This window comes from Sus scrofa, chromosome 9, assembly GCF_054392235.1.
Source record: "Sus scrofa isolate SSC_HxYL_T2T_F1_AM1 chromosome 9, Sscrofa_HxYL_maternal_Yorkshire_Landrace_v2.0, whole genome shotgun sequence".
Classification (NCBI taxonomy): domain Eukaryota; kingdom Metazoa; phylum Chordata; class Mammalia; order Artiodactyla; family Suidae; genus Sus; species Sus scrofa.
Window position 1 is genome coordinate 58,361,370 of NC_139391.1, and position 10,482 is coordinate 58,371,851.

At 49.0% G+C, this 10,482-nt stretch overlaps 1 protein-coding gene and 1 long non-coding RNA gene across 5 annotated transcripts in view; both read left to right on the top strand.

The window, feature by feature from the left end:
* Nucleotides 1-10,482, top strand: part of NTM (neurotrimin) — a 1,001,303-nt gene that overhangs the window by 119,675 nt on the left and 871,146 nt on the right. The gene's annotated exons all lie outside the window — the stretch shown is intronic.
* Nucleotides 1-10,482, top strand: part of LOC146399931 (uncharacterized) — a 148,001-nt gene that overhangs the window by 112,532 nt on the left and 24,987 nt on the right. The gene's annotated exons all lie outside the window — the stretch shown is intronic.

A 10,482-nucleotide genomic window follows, 5' to 3' on the forward strand; every position in this document is an offset into this window, starting at 1 on the left:
TCACTGCAATTGCCCTCATGAGAACCAGAAATTATGACCTCCTTCCTGACAAAATCTACAGAGCGCTTCTGGGATTCTCTGATTGTTCTCTGAACATATGCCCTTCTCATGTCTTTGTAAGAGCCCATGAAGCTAACCACGCCCTCCATCCTGAGACTCCTCTTCCTTCGATACCTCCTTTGCTTTCCCAGTTATCATCTTGGGAGTTCCCTGGTGGCATAGTGGGTTCAGGATCTGGTGTTATCATTGCTGGAGCTCCGGTTAGATCCCTGGCCTGGGAACTTCCACATGTCATGGGTACATTCCCCCCAAAAAGAACAGCAAAGATTGTCATCTTAAAAGGTTGGTTTCTTGGGGTTCTGCCCTTAGCGCACTTCTTTCTCTCCATGCTGTCCTTGCCAGTCTCATTTACACTTGGTTTTGCAGCTCTACTTCTTTTTTTTTTTTTTTGTCTTTTGTCTTTTGTCTTTTTTTTTTTGTTGTTGTTGTTGTTGTTGCTATTTCTTGGGCCGCTCCCGCGGCATATGGAGGTTCCCAGGCTAGGGGTTGAATCGGAGCTGTAGCCACCAGCCTACGCCAGAGCCACAGCAACGCGGGATCCGAGCCGCGTCTGCAACCTACACCACAGCTCACGGCAACGCCGGATCGTTAACCCACTGAGCAAGGGCAGGGACCGAACCCGCAACCTCATGGTTCCTAGTCGGATTCGTTAACCACTGCGCCACGACGGGAACTCCCTGCAGCTCTACTTCTATGCAGACTGTTTCCACATCTCTCTGGTCCATGCATCCCACACCTGCATGTTCAGCTGTCTACCTGAGTGCCTCCGCACACATCTGCTTCATGCTTTTCACATCCCATATGGTCTTCATGGTCTTTAACTCTTAGGCTGTTTTCTTCTGAATTTTCTATCTTGACTTGTAGCATCTCCATCTGCTCCGTAGCCCAGCCAGGAACCTGGCCTTTTTATTAGTCATCTTTCTACAGAGATCTGTTTACCAGCAGTCACCAGTCCTGGAATTTCTCCATCAACAGAATCCCCCTTTTGGAATTCCCGTCATGGCTCAGTGGAAACAAATCTGACTAGGATCCATGAGGACACAGGTTCGATCCCTGGCCTTTCTCAGTGGGTTAAGGATCCAGTGTTGCCGTGAGCTGCAGTGTGGGTTGAAGACATGGCTTGGATCTGGTGTTGCTGTGGCTGTGGTGTAGTTCAGTGGTTATGGCTCCAATTCAACCCCTAACCTGGGAACCTCCATATGCTGCGGGTGTGGCCCTAAAAAGACCAAAAAAAAAAAAAGTAGCCCCCTTTCATCACTCCTGATGCCCTGTCTTAGTTTAGCATCTCTAGTTCATTCTCTTTTCTCCTTACCTCCACTCCTGCCCATTCCCTTCCCCACCCGATGCATCCTCCGTGCTGCTCCCAGGGCAACGTTTCTAAAATGTTGCACCGACTCCATGAGGACCCATATTCAATTGGACAAACTTAGGCATTCCCGTGACACATAGAGAGATTTAATTTATGTGACAGCAGCACATTTCTCCACCTCAGGGCTCACCCTTGCTCTTTATGTTGAATGAATATAGTGCAGCTTGCAGTTATCCTAACCTACGAAGATTCAATGTTTCTGAGCCCTCTGTTCAGGGTGCCCCTTCTACCTACAGCATCCTGCATCCTCTCTCCTCCTTCATGTCTTTGGATCCATTAGCTCTTCAATCTGTCCTCTAAGTTGGCTGAGCATAATCCTTCCTAAACACAAGGGAATAAATTTGTCGAGTCAAGCCCAACCTGACGGGTTGATGGGATGGGTGCCTACCTACGTGGTTTACAGAATGAGGCTTAGGAAAGCTCATCCCTAGTTATCTTTCATTGTTTAAAATTACTTCATTGCCGGGTCATTCCTTTGATTGCCTTCGTCTTTTGTTTTTGGAGAATCCCCTATCAATTTCTGTAGGAGGAGGCTAATCCCATAAATCCTTACAGTTCCCGCCTATGGTGAAAAGGGAATCATGGCAGCTGGATGAGAGTGAGGCTCTCGGTGAAACGGGACACAGGATTAAACACTGAGAATGTGGAGGAAGGTTGCTACACAGAGAGCTGTGAAAACATCCATACAACTGTCCACTTCACGAAACTAACTTGGTCAGATTATGTGGGTGATGTCAGTAAATTAGGAATCAAGTTAATGCCCAGGTTACTTAAAAAAAAGAGAGAGGAGAAAATATTTCCTGAGTAATATAGAATTACTCCCCAGGGAGCCCTAGGTTCATTCCATTAAAAAAAAAAAAAAAACTTATCAAAGGTAGATAGTTTAGTGGGATCTTATGAGATGGGCCAGCACATCATCAGAGCTTTAGAAAGAAAACATAAAGAGAATGCACTTAGTACCCTATGGGTTGGGGAAGGTGGAGAAATTATGTCACCATCAAAAGGCAGGGAATTGAAGGAAGAGAGGCAGGAAGAGAAAGACACATTCGGAGTTCCTGTCATGGCAAGGTGGTTAACAAATCCGACTAGGAACCATGAGGTTTCGGGTTTGATCCCTGGCCTCGCTCAGCAGGTTAAGGATCTGGTGTTGCCATGCGCTGTGGTGTGGGTCACAGACGTGGCTCGTATCCCGCGTTGCTGTGGCTCTGATGTAGGCTGGTGGCTATGGCTCCGATTTGACCCCTAGCCTGGGAACCTCCATATGCCTCGGGAGCGACTCAAGAAAAGACAACACAGACCAAAAAAAAGACACATTCAATAAACTTGTGTTGAGCATTGACTACTGGAGGGCACGAGGCCACTTAGACTGTATTGGATCAGTATGGGCATGATCCCTGCTGTGAGTATTCCCGTGGCCCTTGGTAGGTACTCAGTACAGATGTTTGTGGAAGGAGGGAGGGAGAGAGGGAGGGAGGAAGGAGAGAGGGAGAGAGGGAGGAGGAAAGAGGGAGGGACGGACGTAAGAAACAGGTCCCTTATTGTTAGTTGGTCTAGAATAGCTTAAAGCAAGTGAATCTCTATTAAAAATTTACTGTTTAGCTTTTCACCTGTGGTATGTTCTTGCCCATGGCATGTTCTTCTCGAAAATTCATGCTAAATCTATTCCCCACGTTGTCAGGCTAACCTGTGGCCTATATATCAACACAGCATGCTAAATCTGATGAGCTATTAAACCAGAGAGCAAGAGAGTGGTAGAGTGGAGGTTCTGAAACCAGGTCAGCAGATGATGTACCTGGGCCCTGTAACCGTGCTGGGGATCAGAGGATGCCTCCCTATTTGTCTAGTCCTTGGATGGGCTGGCCACCTGGCACACGGCTGGAATGGGAGAAGAAAGGCAGAACCATGCTCAGAGCTGGGGCAAACTCCGTCTTTATTTTCTAATCAGTCTCAGTTATTTACAGGCCCCCAGAACAATGAGGGGACGGCAAGCTTATAACTTTCCATCAGAGGGGTTTATGTGTGTTCTGGGCCAGTTTCGTAAGACAGCTGCTCCAATAAAGGATTTATCAAGACAATAAAAAAGAGAGGGAAGAGTCTGAAGACCTTTGAGTGAAAGCAGCTCTTTTAAACTATGAGAGTCTAAGAGGGCGAACTTTGCACAAATGTCACACTTGGCCCATGCCCACCCCATGCAGCCTTTCTCCTGCCCAGCTCAACACATGGGCCGAGAAGCTCTCCAGTCTTCATCTGAGGGTCTAAACCCAACAGGCATCTGACAATCATTCGGTCTTATGACACCCAACCCCAATCCCTTTACACCAGATGGGTTTTCCTTTTATTGATGATGGCTTTGCTCTTTGGGCTGTTCTTGGGGATTTCAAAGATGCCCTGTTCTAGCCAATGACACAGGCTTTAACTGAAATTGGGCATCTCAACCCTGTGAAAGTTACAAAGCACTTTTCCATATGACCCACCACCAACTTTTCAGTTCCATGGGGCTCCTTTCTGTGCTGTGCATGTGTTTCGGGGGAAGGATAAGAGGCAGAGTCCAAGCAGCTCCCAGCTTATGGAGGTCACCAGGGAATCTCACTAGTGCCCTGCACACCACCTTGTGCGATGGGGAGCTTAACAAAAACCTATTTATAAACCTTCTGACCATAATGACTTAACTACTCAGTTATTCATAACTCGTCTATATAACCCTCACACTTGCTGTGAGTGCCTGCTATATGCCTTCAATATAGGGATGAAGTGGAAACAGTCTCCCTGTCCTGGAGAAGCATTTTAGGGGAGACAATGACAGTGCAATGGAAAATGTGTTCTTTTCCTGCTTGTTTGTTTGTTTTCTTTTTAGGGCCGCACCCGCAGCATAGGGAGGTTCCCAGACTAGGGGTTGAATCAGAGCTGTAGCTGCTGACCTACACCACAGCCAGATCTGAGCCACATCTGCAACCTACACCACAGCTCATGGCAATGCCAGATCCTTAACCCACTGAGTGAGGCCAGGGATCGAACCTGCATCCTCACGGATGCTAGTCAGATTCGCTTCTGCTGAGCCACGATGGAAACTCTGGAAAGTGTGTTCTAACAGAGCCTGACACAAGGAGCAAGGTTTCCAGACAAGAAGGAAGAAATAAGTATTCCAGGCAGAGAGAACAGCACGTGTGAAAATGGGAGAGGGGTGGATGACAGCATGAGAGGGCCAGGAACCTGTGAGATATCCGGTGCAGTGCTCTATAAGGTGAGCATTGATGGGGTATTTGAGGAGCCCGGAAGAGGACATGGTGAGAAATGAGGCTACAGAGGCAAAGTAAGGGTTGCCTGAGGCAAAACTGAGAGAGTGGCCAGAGCTGAGTTCCTTAAAGTGGAATCAGCCATATGGAGAGAGGGAGTTCTGGGAACTGGTGGACCAAATAGAGGACTCTTTTGTTCATGCAAGAAGGAGATGATGGAGAAATGGCCTGGGCCCCAGTAGCAGCAGGTGTGGAGGGAAGGGAGTGATTGGAAAGGTAACTGGGAGGCCAAGGTGAAGGTCATGATAGGTGGTATGTGTGGGGACAGGACAGATCCAGAGGAGGGTAAACTCACCTCAGGGCAGAATTCAGGGGATGGCCATGCTCCGTCATAAAGATGCGTCATGTTTTCATGCAATATTTTAAGGAGTAGAATCCCCAGAATTGAAAATGCATCAAATTTTAAAACAGAGACCGATCACCATGACCGATTTTTCTTTTTGCCTCTGGATGTGGTATAATGTACTGGTTCTGGCTTTCTTGAAAATTTTGGAATTCCCGTCGTGGCTCAGTGGTGTACGAAACCCAGCTAGCATCCGTGAGGATGTGGGTTTGATCCCTGGCCTCGCTCAGTGGGTTAAGGATCCGGCGTTGCCGTGAGCTGTGGTGTACGTCGCAGATGCGGCTCGGATCCTGAGTTGCTGTGGCTGTGGTGTCCAGTTAGACCCCTAGCCTGGGAACCTCCATATGCCATAGGTGCGGCCCTAAAAAGACAAAAAGACCAAAAAAAAATTTTTTTTGGGGGGGGGTTTATTCATTATGGTTTTTGGTGATTTAAAAAAAAAAACTGTATTAAATTATGGTTTCCCTTGATCACTGTCTTTTAGGGGCACTCTCTTAAATGTTGTGCCAAGTCCTTCATTCTCCTCACCCTCTCTGGGCCCTGGAACAGGCCTGGGGGTGAAAGAGGGGAAGGTGTCAGAATGACCGTGTCAGGTGCTGTGAGCAGGATGCACTCAGATACCATTCTGGAGCTGGTCTGCTTCTCAAAGAGACTTGCTTCCCAGAGACCTTTCATCTACCCAGCAAAGTTTGCCATTTGCTGCTAGGAGGGAGTTTTCACCAAAAGGCAGACTTCAGGCAGACCCCCGCCTCTGGCCCTCCCCCTGAGCAAACGGCGCTGGGGTCTCCCATGATGAAATGTACACACAGCTTGTGTACCACTTGCCTAAATGCTACACATGCTTTGGAATAAGCATGGAAATTGGTTTCCAAGCTCCAGCGGTTTCTAAAATAGGGGTGGTTTAAAATAAAGCAGTGCTAGAAAAGGGATTCCCATAGAGTAGATTGTGGGAAATAGCAGTGAGCCTCTACAGCGGAAAACCTGGGGAAAGAGTCATAACGGGCATCCAGCCAGCCTTAGAAAAGGGCGGTGCTGGAGGGGACCAGGGTCTGCCAGGGGGAGTCAGCAGCTCTGTCTCCAGCTCCCTGGGGCCCTGAAACTCATTTCTGTCTATCCCCCGAAGCTCCTTTTCGCCTTACATCCTGGCTTGATGCATTTGTAATATATTCTGTCAGTGCAAAATTTGGCCTAAGAAAATATCGTGGCCTTTGGGAATCCAGGAGGGAATCGGGTGGGGGCTTTCCAAATGAATTGCCTGTGTAGCTGGGGAACGATGAGGAGGAAGAAGGGAAGCAGGGAGGTTACTGGCTGTATCAGAAGGTTGTATATGGGGCAGTGCTTGGCTGGAGAAAAGGACCGAGTGGGCAGGAATTGGTACTGATGTGGAGAATTGGATAGGAGGGAAGGTGGATGAAATTGGAGTGGGTTGCCTGATGGCTCTAATTTCCTTAGAGAAGTTGGAGAAAGTATTGCTTTCCAAGAAGATGGGGTTGGGGTGAGCCTTCAGCAGGAGAATAAAGGTTAAGAGAAGGGAACGGGGGCTGATTCCAAACAGTGGGTGGAGGAGTTCCCATTGTGGCTCAGCGGTAAAGAATCTGACTGGGAACCATGAGGATTCGGGTTCCATGCCTGGCCTCGATCAATGGGTTAAGGATCTGGCGTTGCCATGAGCTGCAGTGTAGGTCGCAGATGCAGCTCAGATCTGATGTTGCTGTGGCTATGGTGCAGGATGGCAGGTGTAGCTCTGATTTGAACCCTAGCCTGGGAACTTACATATGCCACAGGTATGGTCCTAAAAAAAAAAAAAAAAAAAAAGGACAGTGCGTGGACAGTTCCTCGCAGATGTTCTGCACTTGGAGGCCACAGTGCATGACTCCAGTCACCACCATTGTGTGATTTTTATCTCTGGGCAAAGGAAGGTGCCCACAGGAGGAGGCCCTGGGACTGTTTCCCAATTGGGGATCTAGCAGGCAGGTGGGGAGGTGGGGGTGAGGGAGAGGGCTTATATGGAAGAGGGAGAGGTGTGGAAGAAGCCCGCATGGGGACAGGGACTGATGGGACCAGTGATGACACGGGGAGACAAAGATGCTGATGAGTCTCAAGCGTCTAAGGGTTGCGTCACTTGTTGAAAGTGCGGGAAGCAGCTGAGGGCCCTGAGTGTTCCCTCAACCTGCACAGGCAGCCAGGCAGACCGGCCTACGATCCTGATAAACCCCTCGGCATTACCTTGCCATCTCTTCTCTTAACATGCGGCCACACAGGTCCCCAAAGAAGGTGTCTTATCTGCTTCTCTGGAATACCATGTGGGAACAGGCACCCTGGTTAGGAAGACTTATTTCCTTGGGAGCACTTTAAATTTCCCCCAGGCCCCCTACTCATCCTAAAATTGCTAAAATAAGGGAGTTGGTAATGCTGGCGACATCCTCGGGCTGATAATGAAGACAGATGCTGGTAACATTTCTTATACCTGCAACTGAATACAGCTGTCAGGATGGGAGGGGGTTTGAGAAGGTGGTGTGCCATTAACCTGGTTGGAATCCGGCCGAGGAACCCAAGGTTAATGGCCCTGGGAATGGGAGCATTAATGACCACTGCTGGTCAAGCCCCTTTTTGTCTTACTCATTAGAGCTACCTTTTATATGCTATGAGAGCATGGCCTTCGGCCCAGGACCGAGGGAGATGGAGAATTGCCACTCCCCCGGACGATGCCTTACACCTTCTGACGGCTTCTGGGCAGTGCTTGGTCCTCCGTTACAACATCCAGGTATAGTATGTAGCGGATCCCAAACATCCCACCATCTGCTGAGCGCCAAGGATGAGCGCTAAGACACGCCCATGATGCATATTCATGGACCAAAACTGCTCTGGGTTTTCATCCAACAGACTGACGAAAGTGTGACATCCCCTTGCTTTCACCTGTTTGGGGCTGGCATTCCATTTTCTGCACCCTCTGGGGTGAGCTGGAAGAGCATCTTTAACGGCTCCGGAATGTGTCCTCAGTCATATTTGATGGGGACAGAGTCATTAACATGTGAATCTTCACGGTCTTCCACCCTGACGTGATTGACAAAGAGAGTGCTATTTCTGTCCACTCCTGTCTCCTTCCCCCTTATTCCTTCTACCCTCCAGAAGAGAATTCTACCTTTGCTGGAGCGAATCTTCTGTGATAAGCTTTTGTGATGCAAATTTGGGACACGGGGTTGACTAGCCGAGCTGGAGTAGCAGGGGGGGATGAGCCTGAAAACTCAGGGAGGAGAAAAAAAAAAAAAGCTGAGACCCAGGGAAGGAAAAAGGAGCAGTCAGGTTCCCCATGGGCAGGATTTGTGGGGCGGTGGGGCAGTGAGGGGGGAGGATTTGAGCCCTGGGGCTGGAAGAGATAGTAGCTTCAAGGGAGCTCCATGCTGTGTGTCACGGAGAAAGCGCTAGATGGGGAGAGGTGGGTTTTAAGAAGTCTGTTTGGTGTTATTCCATCAATCTCTTCTCCCTTTCTTAGAGACATACAAATAAACACTGGTATTAACATTAATTATATGGGTCGTTGGAGTGTTTCCTGTCCCAAGGAGGACCTGCCTGGCACTAGGATTATCGGGATTATGCAGTTGTGTTTTCGGAAGCTGAAGGTAGAGGCTCAAACAAAGACAGGAACTTGGCTTCCTTCTCTGGATCTTAGAGTCAGACATAGGTTTCAGGGTGCTCCCCCACCCCCTCACGGCTTTTTAACAAAGCTGGGTGCGTTAAAACCTCCTGAGCACCAAGACACTCCCAGCTGTCTGCAGTGACGTGTCTCTAGAAGGCTCTATGGTCACACATCAGCTTCCTACATTCTTATTGAAGCCTCCCATTAAATCGAAGGAGAAGACAGCGTTTTCCCATTTCATCAATGTAAAAAACTGAGCTCTAGGGCCACAGACAGACTCGAAGGGGTCATGGTTAGGTTACCAAGTTCCTAAGAAGCGGCTCAGCTCAGGCTAGATGTTTGGCTTTGGATCAAAGGGAAGATGAAGGAAGAAGGAAAGGCATTGGACGTGGAAACGCAGCTCTTAAACAGGGGCAGGAATTCAGCAAAAACCATGAGGCTCTCGGGTTCCATGTGCCCTGCTCCCCTGGGTGGGTCTCAAACACGCAGTCTCTTCGAGGCCTTTGCTGCACGTGAACGGAAGCAGCAGAAGCAGAGATGCCACTCTGCCTGCCACATTTCATCCTGCATCTTGATCCTGGATGGCCAGGGGTCCCCTGTGCTCGCCAGGCCCTTTTCTTTGGATCCAGCAAAAGGGCGGTGGGGGAAGCGGAGCCTGCCCTTGGCAGTGAAGGGCTGGGTAGAGGCATGGCAAGGCAGAGCTGACAGCCTTGGCATTTCCTCCACAACCCACAAGATAATTCAAGCTGTGAAATCATCCCAAATCACAGGCAGTGGCTGTCATTTTTTTCCCCTGTGAACATCCCACGGGCTGAACACAAGCATCTCAATAGCCACGGTGCCCTAATTTTCTTCGTTGGAGACAACAAAACCCAAGGAAATGAGGAGGGGGAGGGACTGAGTCCCAGGGGCACAGTCTCTGGGGATGTCTCTTGGGCTTAAATACATCTAAAGCAGATCCAAAAGAAAGCAGTGATTACAGGCTAATTTTCTGCCTGCATTATGTTAAGTGTCCCATCATCTACGCAAACAGCAATTGCTTCACGCCAGACGTCTTTTGACTGAATTCCTCTTATTGGTAAATTCTGTATTAAAGAAGAGAGAGAGAGAGGGAAGGAAGATCTTTCAATTTAAAGGTGAGACTACGAGCGTACCAGCAAAAGACAGGAGACTGGCATGGAGCCAGGAGTAGATTTTCCGTTTCAACTGCAAATACCGGAAAAGGAGAAACGGTCGTCTTATAACTTTGCAGGGAAGTCCAAGCCTTCAGCTTTAGGACACAGCTCTGCCTCATGCAAGCACCCTTGGTGTCCTGGCAAGAGAGCTGGCAGGAGGCTGAGGTGCAGAACATAGGTGAGGAGAAGCTGATACATTTAACCATTCCCAAGTCACTCCAGGTGGATGGTCTGCCAGGAAGTGGGGGGCAGGAAGAGGGCACATGGGACCTTCCTTTTCCTGCATCAATACTGCCCCCTTCCCAAGGGCAATGAAAGTCAAGTCACCCCAGCACTGAGGCCCTCTTACTCTTCCTGTCCGGGGCTCAGTCCTACAGGTATTGGTGTGACCATCATGCATTCCTTCATCATCCATTCTGTGAACATTTTCTAAGCATCTTCTACAAGGCAGAGATTGGTCCATGCCTGGGGAGTTCAAAAACACAGCCATGAAAAGGGAGCTGGAAGCATGATAGTCTTAAGGGAAATGGAACCTGGGTTTTCTCACCACACCCCTCTTGCCTGGGGATAAATAGCTGATGACGTCACACTTGGAAGTTGGGTCC